The sequence below is a fragment of the Talpa occidentalis genome, unplaced genomic scaffold, assembly GCF_014898055.3.
Source record: "Talpa occidentalis isolate TD23 unplaced genomic scaffold, MPIMG_talOcc4v2.1 talOcc4.4, whole genome shotgun sequence".
In the NCBI taxonomy this organism is placed as follows: domain Eukaryota; kingdom Metazoa; phylum Chordata; class Mammalia; order Eulipotyphla; family Talpidae; genus Talpa; species Talpa occidentalis.
In genome coordinates, this window is record NW_023604295.1 from 11115427 (window position 1) to 11140842 (window position 25416).

The following is a 25416-nucleotide window of genomic DNA, read 5'->3' on the forward strand; positions in this document are numbered from 1 at the left end:
GCAGATTGACTGAAATACACTGCTGAGGGGAGCAGCGGGTGAGACAGGAGAGGTCTGCCACTGCATGCGGGTATCTCCCCACCCAGCTGGGATGGAACCTGCGCTTCAGAAGCTGCGGACAGCTTCACAGCTCTGCGCTCAACTGCCTGTGCCATCAGGGAGGCCCAGGAATTCTTGAGAGTTGGGATGAAGTGCTGTAAATCAGACAAGAAAAAAAGCTTTGAGGATCGACCAGAGGATTTGATGATTTGAACTTCCAGTAACCTGTGGGGTACAATGTGTGCAGGAGTTGAGGCAGACCATACATTTAATGTTCCTCAAAATTTACTCATCATAAGAAAACACCTGGATCAGGTAAATATTCCTGCAGTGAACATACTGGTGCAGATCTTTCTCGTGATTTTGTTTCTGTTGGGAGAACTGAATGAAGGTGGTCAAGGTACAAACCTCCAGTTATACTATAAATAGGTATTGGGTATGTAATATACAACCCAATTACTATAGTGAATACTGCTGTAGGTTTATTTGTAAGTTCCTATAGAGTAGATCCTAAAAGTTCTCATCAAAGGAGAAATTGTGTGTGTGTGTGTGTGTGTGTGTGTGTGTGCGCGCGCGCTCATGCATGGAAGATTCTGGGTGTTAACTAAACTTGTGGCAATCATTCACTTATATCTGTCAGTCAAGTCACTATGTTATATACCATAGGCTTAATGATGCTTACTTCACACATGATTGAAATTTTGAAATATCCTCTTAGGACAGTAATATATTTCATGCCAATCCCATTATAAACTTTCTAAATGTAGAAAAATATTTTGCAGACATTAAGTCATGTTGAAATCAATACATTTCTATCTTAGAAAGAAAAACTAAAAAGGACTCTGAAGTGGCATATTTATCTGTCATCTACCTATCATCTATCTATCTATCTATCTATCTATCTATCTAACTTATTATCTGTCCATCTACATTATATGTGTATAGCTATATCAATTTTGTTGCCACATGGTGTGTATGTAAATACTTATACATGTTCATGGTATAGAGAATTGTTACAGGAAAGCAAACAATACCGTTCCCCTCCTTTGAGATCATACTAGTCTCCAAAGTCTTCTTCCCAATGAACTTTCAATGCCAACCAGGCTCCAGGTCAATCCAATGTCTTACACAGGTTCTAAATTGTTATTTAACTCTTTTTGACAGTTTGTACAAACATCGAATCAGGATATATCAGAAAAATAGCCAAATAATGTTCAATACTAATATTTTTAATTAAACTACATTTTTTATTGTTGAGGTAACATAGTTTTACAATATTATCAATATTAAAGTGTAATATTGCAGGTGTAAAATTCACACCAAAAGCTACGCAATCAGACCCATGCCAAACACTAAACTGTTTTTGCTCCCAGTTTTAAAACTGCGACAAAACATATACAATATTTTATGTAGATACATTTCATGTATTTTAATTTCTGTTATGTGAATATATGAGACCTATAACATCAAATAACTTTTGGTCAATAATAAGGATACATAGTAGATCTTAGATAAATCGGAAAGAGAAAAAATAAAGAAAAAACTGGTAAATCTAGACTTTTTTAGAGCAAAAAAAATGTGTGGGTTGGAGGTAGATGTGGGACTTAGAACATATTCAATGAAACATCCAGTTTAAAAGAGTTTATAAAGATTCAAAACATTGTGTCAGCTTAAAGATGAAAGAGGAAGAGAACATAAGAAATTTCCTCTGAAATGTTGATAAAATATAATTGGTATTTTTGTTCTTCATATTATCAGACATTGAATTACAATTTCTGTGTAACACCTAAGATTAAACCTTTAACTTGGAGGGCTTCTCACCATCAAAGAAAGGATGTCTTTGTCTTCAGGATGATAAGATGAGGCCTGAAGAATTTCTGAGTATCCTCAGGGCCAAAGAGAATCAGTATTAATATTTGGACTATTTTATATATTTCTCTAGGGAACCCTCACATCTGTTTTCCTATTTTATCCTCACAATAACTGAAAAGCAGGAAAGACAAATATCACGGTTCTCATTTTATAGATGGGAATCTGGGGTCCACTAAGGTCAAATGACTTGGCTGAAGTAAAAAATAGAGATTAGAACCCAGGCCTTCTGAAGCTTCACCTAGAGCTCTGTCTATCCTTCCCTTTAGGACTATTGAAAGCAGCTTTGTGATATAAGGGTAAGTCAGTTTTCTTCCTTTGGATAAGTTCTTTTCATTTGCTTTATTTTCCTAAATTAGGAATTTTAAGCCAGCTAACACCTTAGTGTATGTACAATGGATTTTTCCTATTAGGTAACACTGCCCTTTGCTTCACCCACTGCACAGCTGGGCTAAGTAATTCTAAAGGAATGCTGTCATGCCAAAGACTCAAGGAAAACTAGGTTGAGTAAAAATCAAATTATTAAAACAAATCCAGGTTTTTTCATTGGTTACACTTTTAAATTTAAGAGTCCCTTGGTTAAACATAAGGTGTTCTTACCACAGAAATAAATAATAATTTTATGTGTTTGGATATATAGCAAAAACGTAAGAACGATTACACTTTCTGAAAATGTGACTATTTACAGAGCCTCAGAATGTGTACTTTCAAAAAGCTTAGAAACCAAACTCATAAAAACACAAACAACGGTGCTTTTGACACATAGACATATTAGACTGTAAGAGAAAGAGTGATTTTGACGATGAAATTATAGTGCCATATTTTTTTTCTCTTAATGATTAGCTCAGATGATTTGTTTGGGAAGTTCTATCAGATAACTGTCAAGATGGATTAGGTCCAGGTACTCATTAAAAAATAATAATAATAAAGATATTCATCAAGCAAAGATGAAGGTCTAGTCCTAACCCCCGCCCCTCTGGCCTAGAACTTGGCTTGTTTTGTTCCACATGAGACAAAGCTCATGTGATTTTTTTTCCTCCTGCAATCTAATCTGTCAGCATACAGAGGATTCATAGTAGTATTTCTAAAAGATCTGCCACTCTTAACAGCCTGTCCTCTTTAAATAGAATTCACTTGAGATGACACTAGAGTTTATATTTCACTCATGGCAGATAAACATTGACAGCCGAAACTGAGTACTAGATTTTCTTAGATGTTTCAGTGAATTTACAATGTTGAGTGAACTGAAACCTAAAAGGAGAGAATAATGCAGCTGCTATGAGGAGTGCCAGGAAAATAATGTGGGTCCTTTTCATTCTCTCAGGAGAGGAGGCAGAGTGTAACAACTTCTAAAAATATACTGTGACTTTAGGACAGCACTGCCTACGAGATAATATTGCAAGCTTGAGTATTCTGAAAGCTGGGTCAGCAAGTGGCAGAAGCCAGGTGCCCAAAAAAGCAAGTGATGGACGGTCAGATCAGAATGAAGGCAAGACAAGAACTCCAGAAAGTAGAGGGAAATGGTATGTTGGCTTTGCTTTTTGTGACAGCTGTTTATATCTCTTGAGTAAAAGAAAAAAGGTAATGACTTGAGACACCACAATCCGGCCGTCTATTGCTTAAATGGCGAATAATTAAACGGTGAATTTTGTAGCTCCATGTGACAAAACACAAAATGGTTTCAAAGCACAACAAATGCCCTTTGGGTGTAAAATCCTTTTAGGAAAAACAAAACAACAACAAAAAAACGAGGGCCTGCTAAAATTTAAAAAAAAAAAAAAATCTATCCAAGAAGTACTAGGAAAAGAATTCCCAGCTACAGCTCTACCCAGATGTCTGTCCTGCTCCAGGGTGGGTTTCTAGGAAAGCTCCAAGTTCACGTGCAAGGAATGTCAGCTAGGGATTTTCGAATTGTCCTGCTCTTCAATACTCCCTAGCAGCCTTGAGATGTCAGTACATACTTCTCTTATGGAATAAGGCATTTCCCCATCGTTGGCTTGACTTCAGTTTTCTGGCATTTATTTCTCATCTTGAAAGTACCTGCATATTAAACTGCGGACTGGGCAATTTTAGGGGGTCTGGGTACCTGCCACTTGTGTTGAATCACTGCATACAGCTCCGAGCTGACACTGGGGTAGCACTACTAGCATGCCAGGTCCTGTTCTAGATCCTTTCCTATAATAACTCACCTAATCACTCACAAGGAGCCCATGTAACAGAGGAGGAAACTGAGATATGGAGAAGACTTGTAGGTCATTGAAGGTCTGACAATTAGTAAGTAGCAGAGCTGCTGTTATTTCCCAGCTGGCCTGGTTCAGATTCTATGTGCTCACCCCAGTAGTCTACACACCCGCAGGCAGGTGAAGGAAGCAGCCCTGACATGTCATACTGAATGTTCCCACCTCTGCGCCATGATCATCTCATCTCGTCACGCATGCTGTTCTCTGGTGTAGTTTTCCAGACTAAATCTTCCCTTAGTCTCCTCAAATTCTGTAATACTCCATCATGGAAAGGTTCCCATTATTGCAACTTTTATTCTCCAGAAACACAAGGCATGAGAGAACTCTACAGCATCAGTAAAATGGACCAGAGCTTTAGGAGGGAGAGGATTTTCTATAAATTAATTCACCCTAAATGAGAGGTTATGGACAAACTTGCATTTGTACGACCAAAGGAGCAGAAAGAACTAAGGAATCTTTAATTCCTTGAATTACAAGAAATTACAGTTTTGCCTTTTGTAGGCAAAACTGGACATCAACATTCTCATTTGGGTCAACTAACAATGTAGGGTAAAGGAGGAGTTACTTGGTTTCACATAAAATCCAGTGCAAGCAATCAGATTCACTGGTGATAACACTAGTGTTTAAATCAGTCCCTCACATAGACAGGAGACTCCAGCACTATCTTCTAAGGCCTCAGGACACACCTTGGAGTGCTGCCATTTGTTGCTCCACCTGCTTTATTCACCAAGCAAGACTATTGTGATGTCTCTGGAGTGGGTACCTGGTCAGTAGGGTGTCCCCTTGAGAAGCTACCTTGTGAGTCCTGCTCCAAATGCTGAGCCCGTGCTCTGAAGAAAGAGACATTTTTCAAGACAATGCCTGAAGAAAAAGCTACTGGCTGAGTTAGCTGCTTCACTTGATGTGTTAGAAATGATTCCAGTCATATTTCAATACCAATGAAGAGTAAACAGGAATGTTTGCAAATTTGCAAAAAAGAGAAAAACATTTCCTATTGGCTATGAGAAACCTGTGTTTTACCTTTGGTAATATTTTGTTGTGAAATGATCTTATTGGTGCATGTGAGTGCACGTGCTTGTGTGTGTAAGTGTATTGCTTGTATTCCCCTAAATACTGCTTCTCAAAATATGGAAGAAGCATTGACATATCAAGGTGCTTAATGCCTAGACTGCACTGTTTTCTAGTCGTGTAAAATGGTAAACCAGCTTTATAAGGACAAAAAGATGATTTTTCAACCCTATTGAATCACTGAAGAGCAGCTAATGTGTCATCTATATGATATGAAGTTCATCACATTTTGAACAACAGTACTCAGTAATTTGAGTGCATTAACTGGTCATCTACTCATCACCCCACCAGGAATTTCTGTTCCTGAAACTTCCCTGAGTAAAGGAACTTTGACCTGGCTTTTCCACAGGTAGCTGGGGTGCAACTGAGCATGGTGTGGTGTTTCTCCTCCCTCCAAGTCCTGTTCTGGCCTCAAGAAGACTGCCCCCTCCCCTCACCCTCAGCTTATGGAATATGTTTGTCTTTGGCAACTGGCCACAACTGGCCACAACTGGCAACACCACAAATACTAGTAATAAACACGTAATCCTAGAATAAACTGATATTCACCCAGCTGAACTTGTAAGAAAATTTCATAGGCACAAAGTCAAGTAAATAATCATAAGAGTTGTATTTATATATATATATATATATATATATATATATATTTGCTCTAGTCAGTCACTCCCTCTATTCATCATGGTTTCTTTCAACATCTGTGAGATGACTTCTGAGGAAAAACATTTCCAAAGCTATTCAGATATTATTATTATCTACTGAGATAACTTTGAGTTTCACACACATTTTTTTAAAATAAAGAAACAGATCATTTCAAACATGTAATTTCTTAAGACTGATTCAAAGCAGGAAAGATTTTGCCTTAGAAGAAAGTAAGGAAAAATCTATGACTGGCTTTTTTTTTTTTTTTTTTTCCTGCCCTGCTTTCTCTACCAAAAGGAGCATGTGGTAAAGAGCTTACGCCACAGACACTGGCCTTTTCTTCTGGTGGAAAAAAGGCATTGCTGTTTTACGGTGGCCTGGAGGCCCGCAGCAGCTCTCTGCCAGCCGAGCTGTGCTAATGGCTTCACCAAGCACCGCACCAGCTGGGGAGCAGGCCATTTGTGTGTCACCTGGTGCTAAGGTTCTCTGCTTTCCAGAACCTTCCTCTCCCCTTCCTCTTCCCTGCTCTTACACTCCTACCTCTTAATGAGACTCTTTGCACTGTCAGAGGTTCCCCATTGCAATTGGGAGGGAAATGTTCTGGAAAGCGGAGAGCCTTAGCTGAGGTTGCAAATCAGCGTTTTTATTTGAGTTGACATAAATGGGATTAGAGAGAGAGAGAAAGATGAGTCAGATTAATATATTTAAACTCACAGACTTTTAGACCACATATGAAACTTTGATTTATCTGCTATTACTGTATTTTTGTTATTAATATTAGCCATATGATTTAGTGAGAAAAATGTTTACAAGCAGTGTCAGCCTCTGAAATAAATTTTGGCTCTGTTACTGAAGGGCCTTGTTAACTTTTCTCTACAACTCTTGCTGCATCTGCAAAATGCAGGTCTGAGATAAATATAAAAGATTACGTGGGAGTGTGCCCAGCTTTCACTTGGCATTCAGCACACAGTTAATTATTTGTGTTAATACAAAATAATTGTGTGGTGTGCTTGTTATAGGTGAAATTACCTTGTGGTCCTTTTAAAATTAATTATATTAATTAAATACATTTTAATTAAATACATGCAGTATTTTCCCCATGTGAATTCACTTTATCTTGTTATATCAAAGTATTAAATGGGGACATATTTTGGTAATACTTGAAGAAGGAAAGGTTCTTTTCAATTAGATTAAATTCAGAGGTAGGTTTCAAATAAGTCATTTCCTAAAATTAAAAAAAAAAATAAAAAACAGTATTTACTAGTTATTTTGGTCTTCACACCAAACAATGTATGCCTATAGTTTGCCAGTAGATTCTTGATTTGGAGATTTATTTAAAAAAAAAAATCTCAGAAACTAAGAATGTGTTTTATATTACAAGCTCTCTGCTGGTCAAACTGTGACTCTGTTATGATAATGTTGGCATCACCGGGGAACCTGTTAGAGATCAGGACCCAGGTATCAAAATCTGTATTTCACAATAATGTGTAATTCTACACAATAATGTGTAATTGTGCATCTGCAAATGGACAGCTTTGCCACTAGCGGACAATCTAATGACTGGAAATAATCCACCCTGAAGACACAAGAAGAAAATATTCTTGTGTCAAAAGGGTAAATGATGACCTTACCAGTCAGAAAGGTAGGGGACATTTCCTTCCCTCCTGGACATGTCTTCCTCATATAATTCCGTGACATCCACCTGAGATGTTGTGAGTGTCAGCAGTTCATTCCTTTTCATTGCTCTGCTAGACCAGTGACTTAATAATAGCTTTTCCACTTTTCTAGAATCTTAAGTATTCATAGAACACCTAAGGCTGTTGCTGGATGAAGGGTCCTGATCTTGTTAGGAAGAAAGGATGTCCTGAACAAACTCCATACAGGTTCTGTGGACTCCACCCCCATTCCAGACCAAAGCCATCAAGATACTGGGAACTACAAATCCCATCATCACCAAAGGGAGGGTTGCTGGGAACTGAGGGTGGAGTTAAGCAGCCAGGTTTGGTATAAAACCAGACATGTGAGCCTTGGGGGCCTCTTGGCCTCTTGACTCGGCTTTTCACCGGCTCTCTGCACGCCATTGGGATTCCAGGTCAGCGGAACTGGTAGGACGCACTCACCAATTTATCTCCCTCTCTTTCTCCCTGAGTTATTCATTTCTTCATTCCCCCTTCTTTTGTAAATAAACCCTTATTAACCGTTTTGTGTGTGTCTGCAGCTGAATCTGGTTATAAATCCCTTTTAGCCACAGGTGAGGACCCATATTCAGGCCACCCATTTCATATTGGGGTTGCCCTGTAACAAGCTCACCTTAGTTGTTTCCTACACAGCACAGGATAAAATCAACTGCTTGAAGTTAATTACAACATATTTTAGTTTTACATTAAGAGGGAAAGTAAATATGGCGATCTCTGTTTTATAATTTTAGCAACTGACCTAAAAATGCAGAAAAAGTTAATTTGTCCTGACTTTTTCTTAGTCAACTTGTTCTGGGTCCTAGTGACATTCTTTTATGTCACTAAAGGGCAAGGAAGGTGTAAAAGCAGGAAGGACACTGAGCAGGTTTTCTAGGATCCAGCAGACCCGGTAAAGGAGGAGTCCTGGAGCCCTCAGTGGTTTTTGCAGGCTTTTATTGGGATTTACCCGGTACACAGCAGGCAAGGGTTCTGGGGGGCCAGGAGGCTGGCAGGCCTCCCAGCCCCCAGCAAGTCTTCACTCTATCTGGGCTTTCCGGCCTTCTCTGCTTCTCTTCTCTTGCTTCTCGCTCGTTCTCGGCTTCTCCATCGGCTTCTCCTAGCATCCCTGTGACACCGCCCTTAAAAGCCCAGTCTTAGCCCAGGTGCATCCCATCTACCTAGGCCCACACCCTATTCCAGGTGCCCACCATCAGGCATGCATTCATGACCACAAGGATCCATCATCTATCCTGATGGCGGGAGGGCAGAATAGCCTGACATTTTCTTTACCCTACAGAAGGCACAAGGGATCATAGGAGAAACCCTGGAGTCACAGGCATTGTTCAGCATTCCCCCAGCATGATGCTAATGATTCCAAATGCATTGCAACTGGATAGAGCTTTTCCCAGAACCAAGCAAGTCTCTCCCACCAGCTGGGTGGAGCCATTGTGACACTATCTACCCAGAGATAGTATCAGGAATGTTCTTCTGAAGTAAATCTTTCTTGGTGTTGGCCCCCATCCTTGTTGAATTTGCTAGTTTTAGTAAGAATCTTCTAAGTTAGGTTAGACAGAACCCCATCCTCGAATTTCTGGGTGGCACCTGACCTCACCAGTCCCTGCCTGTTTTCTTGGTCTGTTTACCACCAGCCCTCCCAGCATTTCTTTGTGCTAATCACTATCTTTCCAAAGAATCCCTTTTACTTTTTTTAATATAAAGATTTATTTATTTATGCATGCAAGAGCTGGGGTGTAGGCCAGAGGTGCGGGGTTGGTGAGAGGATTCACCAGAGACAGAGTGGGATGCAGAACAGGTGGATTCACTGAAAGACACTGCTGAGGGGAACAGCAGGCAAGACAGGAGAGGTTTGCTGAGTCATGAGGCTCAGCTCCCTGGCCGGGGATCAAACTCGTGCTTCCGTGGCTGTGTATTTCTTCATGGTGCTTGAGACAACACCTTGCGCCACCAGGGAGGCCCAGAATTCCTTTTTCTTTCAAAATTAGTCTTGCTGTTTACAGTGCCAAATTTGACATTGTCGTTAATGGTGGCAAAAAGAATAAGATTCCCAGTACAGCCATTATTATTTGATGTCATTTTTTAAATACTGGCAAATACATTGAACAAAAGAAAAAAAGAATGATTCAAAAGTCTGAGAGGCACGTGGCTGTCAGCAGCCAGAGGTCAGGGGCCTGGAGACTGGTGATGAACTGGGGTTGACTTCTAGTGTTGGAAGACGGAGAGAGTTCTGGAGATGGTTGATGGTCATGTGAATGTACTTACCACTTCCAAACTATACATTTACACTAGTTGAGTCAGAAAATTTCATGTTCTGTGCAATTTGTCATTATTTAAGAAAATTAATTAAATAAACATGTTTGAAAGCCCAAATTTTCATTATTTGCACAATATATTATTTTATTTTCTGGAATCAAAGTAAGTCAGCTAAAATAGAAATAAAAATTATATATGAGAAAGCATAAAAGATATAGTATTTAAAAAGCTATTCTTCATGAAAATAATAATTAGAGAATATAATGGAGGAAAACATTTTATTTGCTATAATATACAAAAAAAAGTTTAAATACATATTCAGCATTGTGAACTTATAAAGTAAAATCTGAGAAAAACCAAAGAGAAACCTCATTTTTTATGGTAAAGAGAACAATTTGTAAGTCATTCTGTGAATTCAATACAATGACAGGTGAACTACTAATAGATATATTTTCCTTTTGGAATGTGAGACAATATTATTCACATCTGTTAAGAAAAAATAAGCATGCAAGATAAATAAACTTTTTGAAAAGAATGAGATATGACTAATCAAAATACTACTTTAAGAACCTATGATAATGGAAATGAATTAGTGCTAGTATGGTTATAAAACAGGTGACAATGAAAGAAAATGAACTGGTCAGAAAGAAAAATATGTGGGAATTTAGTATGTGATAAAGATAGTATTTTAAATAAATGCAAAAAAATATATCATTAAGCAAATATTGTGAGAAGATATGACTAAATATTTCAGTAATTTCAAAATGGATCAAATCTTTACTTGTTAAATAGAAGACCATGAAATGACTAGATGAACATAACTATTAGGTGAAAAAAAAATTAAAGGAAACATGGATAAATTTGACTACTACAAATAAAACTGATAAAGAAATATGGAATAATAATAACATAAACAAATCCCCCCAAATGAACTGACAACTGATAATCCAGTATCTGCAATACACATCCAGGCAAAGAGCTAGTTTTCTTTATGTACAAAGATTCCCTCCAAGTCAGTTACCCACTTAGAAAATAGCCCATAATAGTAGGAATTTCACATACACGTGGGTGTTAATAAATATGCAAATTGCTTGGGAATAGGTTTAACTAATAAAACATAAATAAAACCTGAGCTATTGTACACCACCATCCAGCAAAGATGAAAATGTCTCCCACAATTGTGCAGAGTAGTATAAACTTTCAAGGAGGTAAAATTGCATTATCCACCAAAATTTAAAACATAGACTACTCCTGATGTTATTTTGAAATATTTATATTATAGTTGGACCTACACAAATTCACCAAGTTACATGAATAAAGATGTTTACCTAAGCTTAATTTGTATTTTCAAAACCCCCTGGAAACCACCTTCAGCTCCATGAAGAGAAATTAACTACATGAACCCTGGGACAGCCAAAATATGTTCCTGTTAAAAAGAACTCTACCTAATGTACCAATTTGCTAATAGGTCAATGACAAATTGTTAAACTAATGAAGCATGTTTCAAAACTGTATGTCTAATGAAATTTCTGCCAGGTTGACAAAAAAACCAAAAGGTTGTGGATTTGCATTGGATTGAGGGGTTATTTTCTTTCTTACACTAAGTCCACTTAGTAATGTATGTTTTTTTCACAAGAAACTGCATTAATTTATGAATAATTATCTATGACTATCTTTTTTTTTTTAAGATTTTATTTTTATACAAGAGCTGGGATACAGGCCAGAGGCATGGGAGGGTGAGAGGATTCACCAGAGACAGGGTGGGCAACAGAACAGGCAGATGGACTGAAACACACTGCTGAGGGAGCAGTGGGTGAGTCAGGGGAGGTCTGCCTCGCCATGTGGACATCTCCCTGGCTGGCCAGGAATCGAACCGGTGCTGCAGAGGCTGCAGACAGCTTCACAGCACTGCGTTCAACCCACTGCGCCTCCGGGAAGGCCCCATGACTATCTTTTAAGCATCTAATTATGAAGGCTCAGTGATTATCTACCCTAAGTTACTGATAATCATTTCTGCTATTCTTGTAAACATTTGCAACAGGATTATTGCAAACATTTTAAAGATAGGAAAATATTTGCTTTTTCTGACTTAAAATATCATGGTTTGCCTTGTGTTGCTTGCAGAACATTTTTCCTCCTGAATTCTATGGGCACTTGATAACACTGATCAAAACTAGTGCTTACTTAGACAGCTACCAGTTGCCTTGCAGAAAACAGCACTCACGTCCCAACACATGCATTCCTTCTTCAATAACTTGAACTCACTGTTTGTTTCTTGAGCTTGTAAGGCTGCTGCTAAATCATTTGCTTCTCCACCCTGCAAATGATTATCTCACATAATTTCCCTGTGTATTTTGACCTTTCCTTGCTCTTGAAGCAATTCTGAAAACCAATTTTAGCCATTGACAGTCTTGCTTGCCTGCGCGATGGTAGTATTTCTCTATGGTGCCTGTAAGCAATATCTCTTTTTCTTTGCTTGATATTTTTTCTTTGCTTTGATATTTAAACATGATGTGTACATGTTCAAATCCACCCTTCGAGACTCAGCTGTGTGCTATTAGCCTTCTTCTCTATGAAGCCACTTTCTGCCTCGCAGGTGACACACTGCTTACGTTGGACAGTAGGGGTCACTAGAGGGAGATTGAAGGGCGGGCTGGTGGAGGAAATGAAGGCTCTCCTTTTTGTTTACTGTTCTAGCTTTTCCTTCCTGCTCCTATTAGCATCACCCCAGGAACACTTCCTCACTGTGCAGTGGGTATTGTTCCAATAGCAGCCTTTGTGTGGTCTTCCCAGCACTTACAAACACACTCCTTGTTTCTTCCCAGAGACACATCCACAAACCAGGCAGTGCCCCTTTTTGAGGTTTGAGTTTTCATTCCCTGAGGTTTCTTCCTGCAGCTTCTAAGTTTTTTAATAATGTGTAATGCTTCTTTTGTTCTCCCAGCCCTAAGGATGGTAGCTTCTTCCTACAATAGCTGTCTCTGAAACACTTTTTTTAATCTTTCCAGGCTTTAACACCAAATAAACAGCTCATCCTATTAACTTACACACACGTACACACACACACACACACACACACACACTTTATTGAGATATGATTGACATACCAAAAATCTGTACATAATGTGTATCTTGATAAATTTGGACATAAATATATACCCACAAAATCATCACCCAAATCAATACCTTAAACATATCCATTATTCCCATATTTTTCCCAATCATATTTTCTTTCTAAAAATTGTATTTATTTTATTTTTCTGTGATAAGAACTACTCCAAAAGATTTATCCTCTCAGCAAAGGTTTAAGTAGACAATACAGTATTGTTAATTGTAAGTATTATGCTATTCAATGTATTTCTAGGACTTACCTTGCGTAATTGAAAATTCAATTTGACCCACACTTCTTCTATTCACCTTCCCTCCTCCTTTGGCCCTTATTAACTACCCCTTTACTCACTGCTTCTATGAGCTTGACTATTTTAGTCTCCTCATGTAAGTGAGATTTTTTTTTGGGGGGTGGGGAGGCGAGGTTAATGGGTTTTTTTGTTGCAACTGAACTATATCTCCAATCACCTTTGATTGGCTGAACTGCCTGCATATTATATTGCTTAATTTTGCCTCTTCTAGCCCTGCTTCTGCTTGGCCCTGCATTTATCACCTTTGTCTATGGCCTATTCAATCCTGTGATGGTTTGGGGTAGACGCACCACAAGTTGGGCAGCTGGGATTGCACAGTTACCTGCAATCTGCAGCCATTTGATCTCTTTATGTCACAGCACAACTTTATGTCACTCTTCAATGGTACATAGTTTTTTAGTGAATATGGCCAAATTTCCATAGAATGCGAAGGGTCTATATTTTTATTCTCTTATAAAACTAGATGCAAGAGCCTTCAGTTCTCATCTACCATAGGCACCACTAGGACAGTTGAGGCTGCCACGTCATGTGAGTGTTGGCAGGATTGCAACATTGCCCTGGCCCACTGGACTCTATCAGCCTCTACTGTTACCCATCAGAAGAGTCGCAGATAATTCTCACATGGAGGATTCGTGCCTCTAGAATCCAGAAGTGCACAGCAAGCTTTGTGTTTCTTCCTTAGTGCTGAAGGTGCCAGACACAGTGATTTGCTCTTTTCCATGGAACATATATCTCAGTATACCCAAGATCATTGAACACCAAAACATTTACTGCTTGGACAGGTTTTAAGAATGATTGTGTCTGTTCTAGAGAAAGGCTCTGGGTGACACAAGGAAGTATGCCCTACAGTCTTATGACTTCCCATGTATTACAGACACACGTCTGTATCTTATGTCCTCTCCTAGATTAAAACATTTCATTTCTAATGTACCAGGGTATTTGTAAAATTATTTAGAACATTCTTTCTTGGACATAATAGGTGCTTAATGAAAATTACTGAATTAATGTCTATCACCCCAACCATTTAACTATGTAGGCAGGAATTACTCAGTAAGGAGAGACTGCACAGTGAATATATTGCCACCGCCAGGTATCCTATTAAATAATTCCAGGATAATGCTGTAGAAATTGAGAAAAAGTTAATTAAACTTTGTTTTCAGTGAATAACTTGTTTAACTGTTATTTTCAATATTAGAATTGCTTTAGTTGGCAGACAAGTGAAACAGTACAAAGAGTTGGAGAATGTCCCATGTCCTGTTTCTCCTTTGCTGACAACTGACATTAGCAGGAAACATTTGTCATGATTAATGAGGCAATAATGATCCATTATTATAAATCACAGTTCATATTTGATTCAGACTGGGTTTTTGTTTTTACCCAAGACATTTTTTTCTAGGCCAGGATCCAATTCAGGTTTGCATATTATATTTAGTCAACTCTCTTTAGGTTCCTCTTGGCTATGAAAGTTTCTCAGATTTTCTTTGGTTTTGATGACCTTAAAGACTTTAGAATCTTGTAGACTGTCATGTCAGTAACTTTTGATTCGCTGAAATGTAAAAGGAGATGACTACAGTGCTGGCTTGCCATTTGACTCCTTTTCACCAATCTTCATGTTCTTAGAGTGGGATTTTCCTGTTTTATTTTAGCCAAACTTACATTTCTGGAAGTGGTCACAGTGAATAATGAAATAAAAACAAACCAGCTGTTCACTGACTTTTGCAATGACAGTGTGTAGCTTATAGAGGAGTGAGAAACTTTGAATGTCGTGAACACGACATTTTTTATTTAATAATAAAAAATGCATATTTAATAAATAAGCATCCCTTTCCTGGCTTCTCCATCTTAAAGCTAAAAAATCTATTCAAAATTTTATTTAAAAGAAACCCTCCCTTTGTTGAGAAAGTTATAATGTGGAAGCATTTTGCAATCCTCACACAACTAACATTGCTTATCAATCTTCCTCCATACGAAATGATTACTTCATATAATTGTATTTTGCAAAAGCTGCTGCAATGTCGTTTCTTCCATTTATCCTAACACTTTCTTACAATAAATTTATCAACATATTCCAGGAACCATTTTTAATAGACTTTTTTTTTTATTACTGATGTGCCATTAGTTTATGATACTGTGTAAATTTCAGGGACAGAGCTTCACATCTTGATAAATGCATATACAACACTGCCCCCACCACTAAAATTCTACTAACCATCATTATCAAATTGGCACCCTCTATCCATTCATCAAAATGGAATTCACCATGTTCTTGTCAGAGATCCAAGGATTATTTTTGTTGTTTTGTTTGTTTGCCTTGTGTCTATATTCCACATGGGTGAAATCATTTTGCCTTTCTCTTTCTGATGTGTTATGATTAGTATAATCACCTCATGTTCAACCCATGTTGTCACAAATGGCAAGGTTTCATTTTTTCACAGCTCAGTAATGTTCCATTGTGTATATTTACACCATTTTTGTTATTCTGTCATCTGTTGATTGACACCTTGTTTGATTCCACATCTTGGCTATTTTGAATAGGACTGCAATACACTGGGGTATATATATATATGTGTGTGTGTGTGTGTGTGTGTGTATATGTGTGTGTGTGTATGTATATATATACACACACACATATGTATGTATTATATACATATATATGTGTATATATGTATGTATATATATTTGAATTAATTATATATACTTGAATTAGTGCTTTCACAGTCTTCAGATAAATAGAAGTTGAATTGCTGGATCATAACAGAGTTCTATTTTTAATTGTCTATATTGTATGTAATTTTTAAATATTTTAGTTACATCCAAGTAAAAACAAAATATTTGTAGGGTACTAGCTATTTATTTCATATGCCATTGCAGATGGGATTGGTAGTGTAAAACTACTATCATGTATCTTTTCTCCAGAGTCTAGGATAATGATGTGTATGAATAAAGAACTGAATTCAAAAGGGGTTCATGAGGTAAGATTTACTCATAGCATCCAGACTCTGTTATGATTGTTGCTCTCTCTGGTAACAAACAGTTAGGAGACTGTGATGTAGTTTCTACTTCCTCTCCAGGGATGTGTCCATCCAATCATGGTGGAGTGGAGAGAATGGAGGTGACCTGTGCTGAAACACACTTATTCTTCCTGCTCTAAGCTGACCCAAAATACATTTGCTGGATATACCTGAGTGTACTATGCCACCCCACCCCATCTCTACTACCACGCACGTTATAGTCCATAGTGAATACCATCCCTTGGATTTCTGTACACCTCGGCGTGCAGGGAAATATGTACAGTTAAACCATATATGAGTTACCCAGGAATATCAGAACTACTTGCTTGTTGTCTATATAAAGGGATTTATTTTATAGTGGTTGGAGTATGAAGATGATTATCCCAATAAATCTTTCAATAATTTTTAAGTTCTAGATTGATAGGCAGATTCCTAGAAAAATAAAATTTACCCAAGTTGATATAGAATTCAATAAAAATCTGAATGGCTTGTGATATTTTAAAGAAATTGAGTCCTTGACTTAAAACCTTCACAACAAAAAGATTCCACATCCAGATATCAGTGAATTCTTTCAAACATTTAAGGAAAAAATATAACATCCATCTAAACAAACCAATATCTTGTGGAAAAAGAGTATTAGGGGAAAAAAATCCCAATTTGCAGCTATTTGTCCAACTCCTTTACTCTCTCTCTACCTAGAGTCTCTTTCCCCAGGTAAACACAATATCCATCACCTTCTCTCTCTGGATTCCTTTATTTAAATTCCACCTTTTCAAGGAAACTGCCCAAAGTTTAATGCTATGGCATGAATGCCACATATAGTCCTTAAGTTTCCTAACATCCTTTTCCATTTCTATTTTCTTCTCATCAGTTATTGTCTGGTGTGCACACCTCACTGTGTTTATTCTCAGCCTATCCCAAGAGATACTAACTCTGAGATGATAGAGCCATTTTTTGTTATGTTTATTGCTGTCTCTTTAATGCCTGGTACATAAAAATACTTAAATAATATTAGTTGGATGAATGAATGAATGAGCAGAATAAAAACAGACATGAGTTAATGTTAAGAGTGTTCAGAATGATTACTTTCATATACTGAAATAAAACATCTGCAATACTGCCTCAGGTTAGAAGCATTCTATAAATCAGACAAACTAAAGTCTTAGCTGAATCATTTGTATATTTTTTATTGTGAAAGAAATAAGCAAGTGAAATGGTTTGTCCACAGCTTGTAACTGCATTACCTAGAAAGAAACCTTCTGAAAAGAAATTTGATGGCTTGATTTTACCTTTTAATAATAAAAAATGGGGATAAATACAAATTCTTATTAATCTTGGATTCTAATCTGCTGAACTTGTTTTGAACTTTAAATTAAAATACACACACACACACAAACACAAACTAACAAAGTTGTCCTACCTTTCAAGTCTGTCTATTCTTGGAGCTAAATACTCTTTTCACACATATGACAAAATCCCAAAGTAATTGAATTACTAGAGGGACTTTTAGTATTAAAATGATATTTTTCCAGACTCCAAAGTACAGTTTTGACTGGGAGTGATACCATAGTTTGAAAAGTTATTTGCTAAGCAAAATCTTTCAAGAGCAGTCATTTGGTTAGAACTGAAGCAGAATTACGTCGCACCAGGAGTTAAGGAAAGTGAGCCAAATAATATGAGATTTACTGGAATTTGGTTAGGGAGTAGCTAAGAAGCTTGTCTGATTCATTTCCAGTTATAAAAAGGATTTCTGCATTGCCTTTTCATGGAGACTTAACTTCAAAGAGTTTGTTAGTGACTGTCACTAGGAAGGTGTAGGCGGGATCCTAGTTCTCAAGAGCATGAACCCCTCACCATTTTTAACAACTAATTAGATTTTTAGAAAGGAGCTTGGCTTCTATATGAATATTTCAAATGTAAAACATTCTTCAGGCAGGAGTTCTCAGTCCCAGATGCCAAGTGCACACTTGTGAGCTTGCAAAAGAGCTGATGGCCAGCTTCCTACCTCTGTATTCTGATTTTATATTTTCCAGGAGTTGAGTCCAGGTGCTGGCATTGTTTCAAGTTCTTCTAAAACTTTAAAACTTATTTTAACGTTTTTTCAGATATTTGTATTTTTTTTTTAGTATTTGAGTAAGTGTTGGAATGGACACTCTCTGCTATCTTTATGGGAGTTGTGATTTCATTTCTGAATAAAACATTTGAAGACCTTTGATGGTTAAATATAATGGTGGTTAATGGTGGTTATGTGTAAACGGTAAAAAAAAATAATACATCCCTTGAATTTTAGTATCAACTTCTAAAGAATCTAATGTTTCCTAGAACATGTGAGTAATTTTATTCTATGAATGCAGATAGTATTTTTCTTTCACACAATTGTCTTGTAAAATAGTAGATAAGAACTTACATTTGGAAAGATGAAGATGACTTGGTTTTGTAATACTCTGAGTATTTCCTTTTCTTTTCTATCATTATTTATTCCTACTGAGCAAGGGAAAATTTTTATTTACTAGAAACATTTGAGTCTTTTCCTAGAATCTATTATAAATTAGGACTAGAACTTAATAAAAAACAAATTGAATAAGTGGCACAGAAAATCTACCGTAGTGATCATCTAGCAACCTTATTTTCATCAGAAAAGCAGGATGTAACTGAAGACATCTGGGAGGAAATGTGGTCATTCTTAGTGGTATCGATTACAATTTCTGGAGTACCCGCGGCTCTGCTGTGCTCTTGAATCATTCCTGGTAAAACGGTTTCATCCTTGTTATTAAATTTCTCGCCATGAACACTTTACTCAGGGCAAATCTTTCCCTTTAGCCAATGGAAAAATCCTTTGAATAAGAGTCTTAACACCTTTCCATGACATAAGACTCTCTTTTGGAAACTCTTTCTATGTTAGATCCCTTTCATGTCATGACTTCCAAGAGCCAGCTCTGGCTGGATTGTTAATTAAGGTTAGAGACAACCATTTAGCCCTCTCTTCCTTGGCCCACATGATTGTCTTTACCTAGTGGAGTGCTTTTGGGCATGCGCCTCGTTTCTACCTCCACCTAGTCTGTGGCCATCTAATTGCTTTTTAAAATCCCATGAGGCTGTGGCTTGAAGTCACTATTTTTCTTTTCTGTGAAGGCAAGTTTGGTATGTAGAATAATGTCACTATTTAATTTGGAATTTGACCAGACTGCTGGGGCTATGATCTGCTTTGAATGAAGTGTTGAGGGATTTCTTTTTTTCCAAATCACAAATAGTCTGCCATGTCTTACATAACTCAGAGTGCTCTCATAACTTACTGGAGAACTAGCTTAGTCCTCACTTGAAAGGTAAACTCCCAAAGACAAGGCTGTATATATATGACTTGCTGCAGGATCTGACATTTCCCATCTGAGTTCAGTGTGATAACTTATTAGAGCTTGTGGAATTATTGCTCCAGAGTGCATATCCTAAGTGACTGGAGGCAACTGGAACTTCTAGAAGAGTGGGTCTTATTTTTTAATACACATTTAAAAAAATAAAATAATACAATTATAATTTAGACTTATGACCATAAGTCTAATATTATAGACAGGAAATTCCATATTTTAGTAGAATTCAGGCAACCTATTTGTGCCATTGTATATGTATAGCTATTTATAATTACCTGAAGATTGAGACAATGTAAGAAATAACCAAAATAATAATAGTTATAGCCACCATAGATTAAATGCTGATTTTGCTAAGTGCTATGATGTGTTCTGTATATATTAGCTCATGTATCCTATGATACAATCCTATAAGTGCATGCAATACATATAGGCATTTAACTATGAAAAAGTAAAATTTTCTACAAAAAGATAAAGCAGCTTGTCCAATGTTACACAATCAAAAATGAATGGTCTGGGTTAATGACAGTGAATTATCTGCCTCTCACATGCATGCACATTTTTCAGTGGTTTTATCCCCACTATGCCTTCTATTCTACACCTCACATAGCTGAGAGGGACTGAACACTGAGTATAAAGATTTCTCTAGCATAGGGAGATTTACATTATTTATTTAAATCCTCTTTATAAATAAATAATCCATAGCAGAGTGCCCATTTGCTGATACCGGATATATAGCCAGTTGCTCAGACAATTAATATTTAGTGAGTGAAATCGGGCAATTTATGCGATCATGATAACCCTGATAATAACACAGCTATAGGTTTTCTGGGACTTTCTGGTGTCAATGACGAGGATCTTCCATCACCTTGGTTGTTCTCATTTGGAAATATCAAGGGTGTTGCACAGATCATTTGCTGAGTCGGCATGACAACATAAGATGGGGGTGGGGGGTAGAGGAGGATATGTGCTCTTTCCTTTTAACATGAACCAGAAATTGAAGATTCTCACCACTCACATTCCAAAGCCTAGTCCTTCATTCTCAGGCAAATCTACATGCAATCAAAATTGGAAAATTTCGTATATTAAAAAAAAAACTAAACTAAAAATTGAGCAAATAAAATGAAAATACAATGAATATGAGAGTAAACAGTTGTCTCTAATAACTGTACACCGAATATAACAGGCAATTATTTTGATGTACTTATTTTCTGATATTTGTTCATTTAATAGTTACTACAGGTGTGTATCTTGTCAAAAATGCAGAAAACAGTATCATGACTATTAGTGTTTTGTTCCCTCATCCCCAATAATTCTCGTTGCCTACTGATTACCAAGTGGACAAAGTGAGGAAAGTATTAATTTTGAGAAAACGGATGTAATTTTGTGTTCTAATGGACACATTTACCCACATAACTCACTCAAGGATTGATTAAATGAAAGGTGGATTTCAGTTAAAATGTAATTGCAGTGTACATGTTTTCTTAGAATTAGAAATCACACAAAAAAGTTTTGGAATTTCTGTATGTTCACAAAAAGGTATGATGATTTAAATACATTTCCAAATTTTATTAAATAAGATATTTTTTCTCTGACATTTACTTATTTCTGAATTTTAGTTTATGTCTTCATTTAGTCAACAGATATTTATTGATTACCTCATTTATAGATACTCTTGTATATTTACTGAGTTTCTCTTAATCATCGGATGTCATGGTAATAAAAGAAGAGTCATAAAACTTGGAAAATAGTCTTGAAAGAATCGTGACAGGATTGAAGACAGTCTCACAGGAAAAGCATAAAGGAAGAGTCACAAAACTTGGAAAATAGTCTTGAAAGATTTGTGACAGGGTTGAAGACAGTCTCACAGGAAAAACAAAACAATACAAGATTAAAAAAAAAAAAAAAAGAGTGCATGTAAAAGCACACTGTGCTTTTCCTGGCAGGCTGGGGGTCTGATTTGCAAATAAATCAGATGAGAGAGAACCAGTCAGAGAGAGCAAGCAATTAAATTTGACTGGCTGGCTGAGGAAGAAGTCAAGGATGAGATACAATTTTAGGGAGGCCAACGAAGAGCTAACTTTCAGGGTAAGCCCCTAAGGAATAGAGGGAACAATGTGACTCTAATTCTGGAGGATGAATTACCTGGATGAGAAAACTAGAACTAAAAGGAGACATAGGTGGTTCCCAAAGCTAGAAGACCTATGAAATATGAGAGGCAGCCTGGGACTAAAGCATTGTAGTCTTGTCATCCAGGGACAGACGATGGGTATTATTCAGAGCCTGATAAAGAGTCATCAGAGGTTTTCATGAATAGTTGGTGTGTGGTCTGATGTACATTGTTAGCTAAATATAAAAATAACACAATTTAACATACTACTGAGCATATTGGAAATGTTTCTATCATTTTATTAAACACAACTTTAAACTATTGTTTTGTGACATTTAAATTCTGCATTAAATACTCAAGGACTGAACCCTCTAAAGGAATTAATTTTGTTTATTAATAAATATAGCTAGCATATTAATGCCAAGAAAATATATAAAAGAGCTGTAAGAAGCAGTCAGGTTGATGGTTTCAGTATTTAGTGTGGTTCTAAGAGAGATATCTATTATTTTATTTCACAGAACTTGTTATTTTGGTCCATCCACAGTTTTTTCAAAGCATTTGTTTAAATTGTAAAAACATTAACGATAACAGTTAGTACATCAAACCATTTCTTGTAGGAAATTGAATGGTGAAGTATGGTTAATGATAAAGTAATCTATAATGGAAAATATAATTGATTATTTTTCTATGAAAGATGACCCTTTTCTTCTGTTCTAATAGCAAGTTCTTGGTTACCAGCAATAAGAAATATATGTAACATAATTAAGTTATCTAGTTGCTTAATGTACAAGCAATATTCTTTTTTTAAAGATTTATTTATTAATGCATACAAGAGCTGGCATACAGGCCAGAGATGCTGGGGGTGAGAAGATTCACCAGAGACAGAGTAGGGAGCAGAACAGGTGGACCGACTGAAATACATTGCTGAGGGGAGCAGTGGGCTAGACAGGAGAGGTCTGCTGCGCCTGGTCGGCTCATGCTGCAGAGGCTGCAGATTGCTTCATAGTCCTGTATTAACCCCTTCCACCACCAGGGAGGCCCCTACAAGCAATATTCTTGATAGCATTTAATTTCCTCTATTTTCTTTTAGCCATGACAGAACTATGACAGTGGTACTGTTTGACCAATATTTGATACATATATGTATCTATCTGAAATTTTAATTTTATTTCTCCATATATACATATATACATGTGTACGTATCATATATATGTATTGTATCATAGATACATATGATTTTTAAAGCCTGGAAATGGGAAAAAAATGCCTGATATTTGACCATTTATTAGATTGTTACCTCTTTATCAGCATGCTCTCACCTGTGTGGTAACGGTGGCTTTTTCATCTCGTCTGTAAAGAAGTTGTATTTTCCTCAATTCAAAAAACAATATGAAAAAATACTTTTCAAAAACAGAACTATATTGCCTTAGTCACATTTTATTCTCATATTTTTCTACTCTGCAAAATATCTCAAATTCCTGCATTACTTCTAGCATTGTCTTAATTAATTCCTTAAGATCGGATTTCTGCCCACATAATTTTAAACAAATCATATTAACAAAATTCAACATTGGTTCTTGAATCCATTGTTTCTAAACCTACTTCAAACCCAATAGACACAGTTAGAACAATGTATTTGTGAATTTCTCTGGCTCTATGAAATGTGCTTATTAGATTCCTATTCCTTGTCCAGCTTGTATGACTTATTTATGAGCTCATAATGTTGCTACTTCCAAAAGCCTAGCTAGTCCTGTACTGATTTACCTCCTACCCCTATGAAAGGCAGAGAGAAATTCACCACATAAGGTTTTCAAGACTGGAAGGGTGTCTTCTACCTTCAAAACTCACTGAGTTTTAGTTTCATATTTTCATACACTTATGGAACATTCCACTTAAATTATAGTAATCCATTGATTATAATAAATCCCCTTTTTTACCTTGATCTCATTAATCTAAATTGTAGAACTAACACTGCTGAGCAGAAAGATGGGCGCAAAGGGGAAAGAGACCTGATGGATGGGCTGTACTGGAGGACTATGGTGCTTTGGGGGTGGGTATGGCGAGGTAACATATATCTGAAGACCTGAGAACCTATACTTCTGAACGTGTTGAAAACAATAGTACCTCAATCAAAAATAATACACCTAGACAACAAGTAATAAAGAAGACAGAAAAAATCTAAATTACGTGTATTATATTTATCCTTCAGGTTACATCATAAGAAATGGTAAAATTTGGTATGTAACCTGAAGGATAACTATAATGTATGCAATTTAGATTTTTTTTGTCTTCTTTATTACTTGTTGTCTAAGTGTATTATTTTTGATTGAGGTAATATTGGTTTTCGATACTCTATGGTTCAGAAGTATAGGTTCACAGGTCTTCAGATATATGTTACCTCTCCATACCCACCCCCAAAGCACCATAGTCCTCCAGTACAGCCCATCCATCAGGCCTCTTTCCCCTTTGCTCCCATCTTTCTGCTCAGCAGTGTTAGTTCTACAATATTGCTTTATCTTCCTTATCTTATTCATCTTCCAACAATATCATACATCCCAGATATGAGAGCCATATTCCTTTTTATTTATCATTATTATTGAAGTAACATCGGCTTACAACATTGTACATGAGTTGCTATTCTTTTCACTCTATAATATATCTGGAAATATGTATGGGTAAAGTACAAACTTAGAGTGAATATTCATTTGTTTTCTTGTTTTCTATGACACATTTTAATAGTGGCATTCTTTCTAGAGAGAAACCAAGATGATACTTAGCTACAATTTTGAGGTTATTTTCCGACCAAGTTTTCCTCGTAACACTGGGGGTTGTGATCAATCCAAAATTCTTGAATCATTTTAACTTCTCATTATGTATAAAATCATTGAAATTGGGGAGGTAGTAAGTAGGAGCAGGTTGTTGTTGAACACATATTCCCAAACAATTTCTTAAAAGATGCAGATTTACTTCTGGGTTCAGGAGCTAGAAGTTGCCATGACAACCTATGAGGCATTCCAAGTTCAAAACCTGACCCATTAATTCATGCTACATTCATTGCTATAACAGTGCAGAGTTAGCATTTTTTAACTACCTTTACAATTTTGCTAGGAGGCAATAATCAGAGCAGCAGTTTTTAGGAGACAAACTTTTATTAGGATTTCTTTTCTCTCCGACTACAACCTTACCTCCACTTTCTTGCTATAGATAGTCTGGTCTCTTTTGAATATTAATAGGAGGATAACCATAAGGAAATCTTGGCCTTGAACTGTTGAATTTTATCCTTTTCCTATCAAGCCTATGAAGGCCATTTTCATCAACTTCAGTGTGTGACTTTTTATTAATGTCATTTCTGCATTCAAAGTTTTAACATGCCATCTTATTTCAAATCTTCCTGGAATTTCTTTATTTCAAGCATGTTGACCTTGTCCACAAAGAAAAATATGAGAAGTCAATTTGGCCTGTTTTCTACCATGAGATATGATGTGACTATAGCAATTACCAGATAAAAGGATTCAAAAGTTATCATAGGTAACTTGACTTTTCTGCTGATTTAATTTTAGCAGAATAAAACTAAAAATACATCAGAGTTCTTTCTAATTTAGGAAAGGAAATGAATCAAACGACCAAGATAATTTGAGTTTGAGTTGGGCTTCAGGGCGCCAGAAACAAATCTATTCCTACTCTTATTGTTATTTGAAACAATATGTTCCTT

At 36.6% G+C, this 25416-nt stretch overlaps 1 long non-coding RNA gene across 3 annotated transcripts in view; it reads right to left on the reverse strand.

Moving 5' to 3' along the window:
• Window positions 1–7573, reverse strand: part of LOC119256754 (uncharacterized) — a 50150-nt gene extending 42577 nt beyond the window's left edge. For all 3 annotated transcript variants that reach the window (XR_005127876.2, XR_008554078.1, XR_005127877.2), the window contains exon 1: window positions 7487–7573. This is a non-coding gene — a long non-coding RNA (uncharacterized LOC119256754). The remainder of the gene's footprint in view (window positions 1–7486) is intronic.
• Window positions 7574–25416: the final 17843 nt, after the last annotated feature.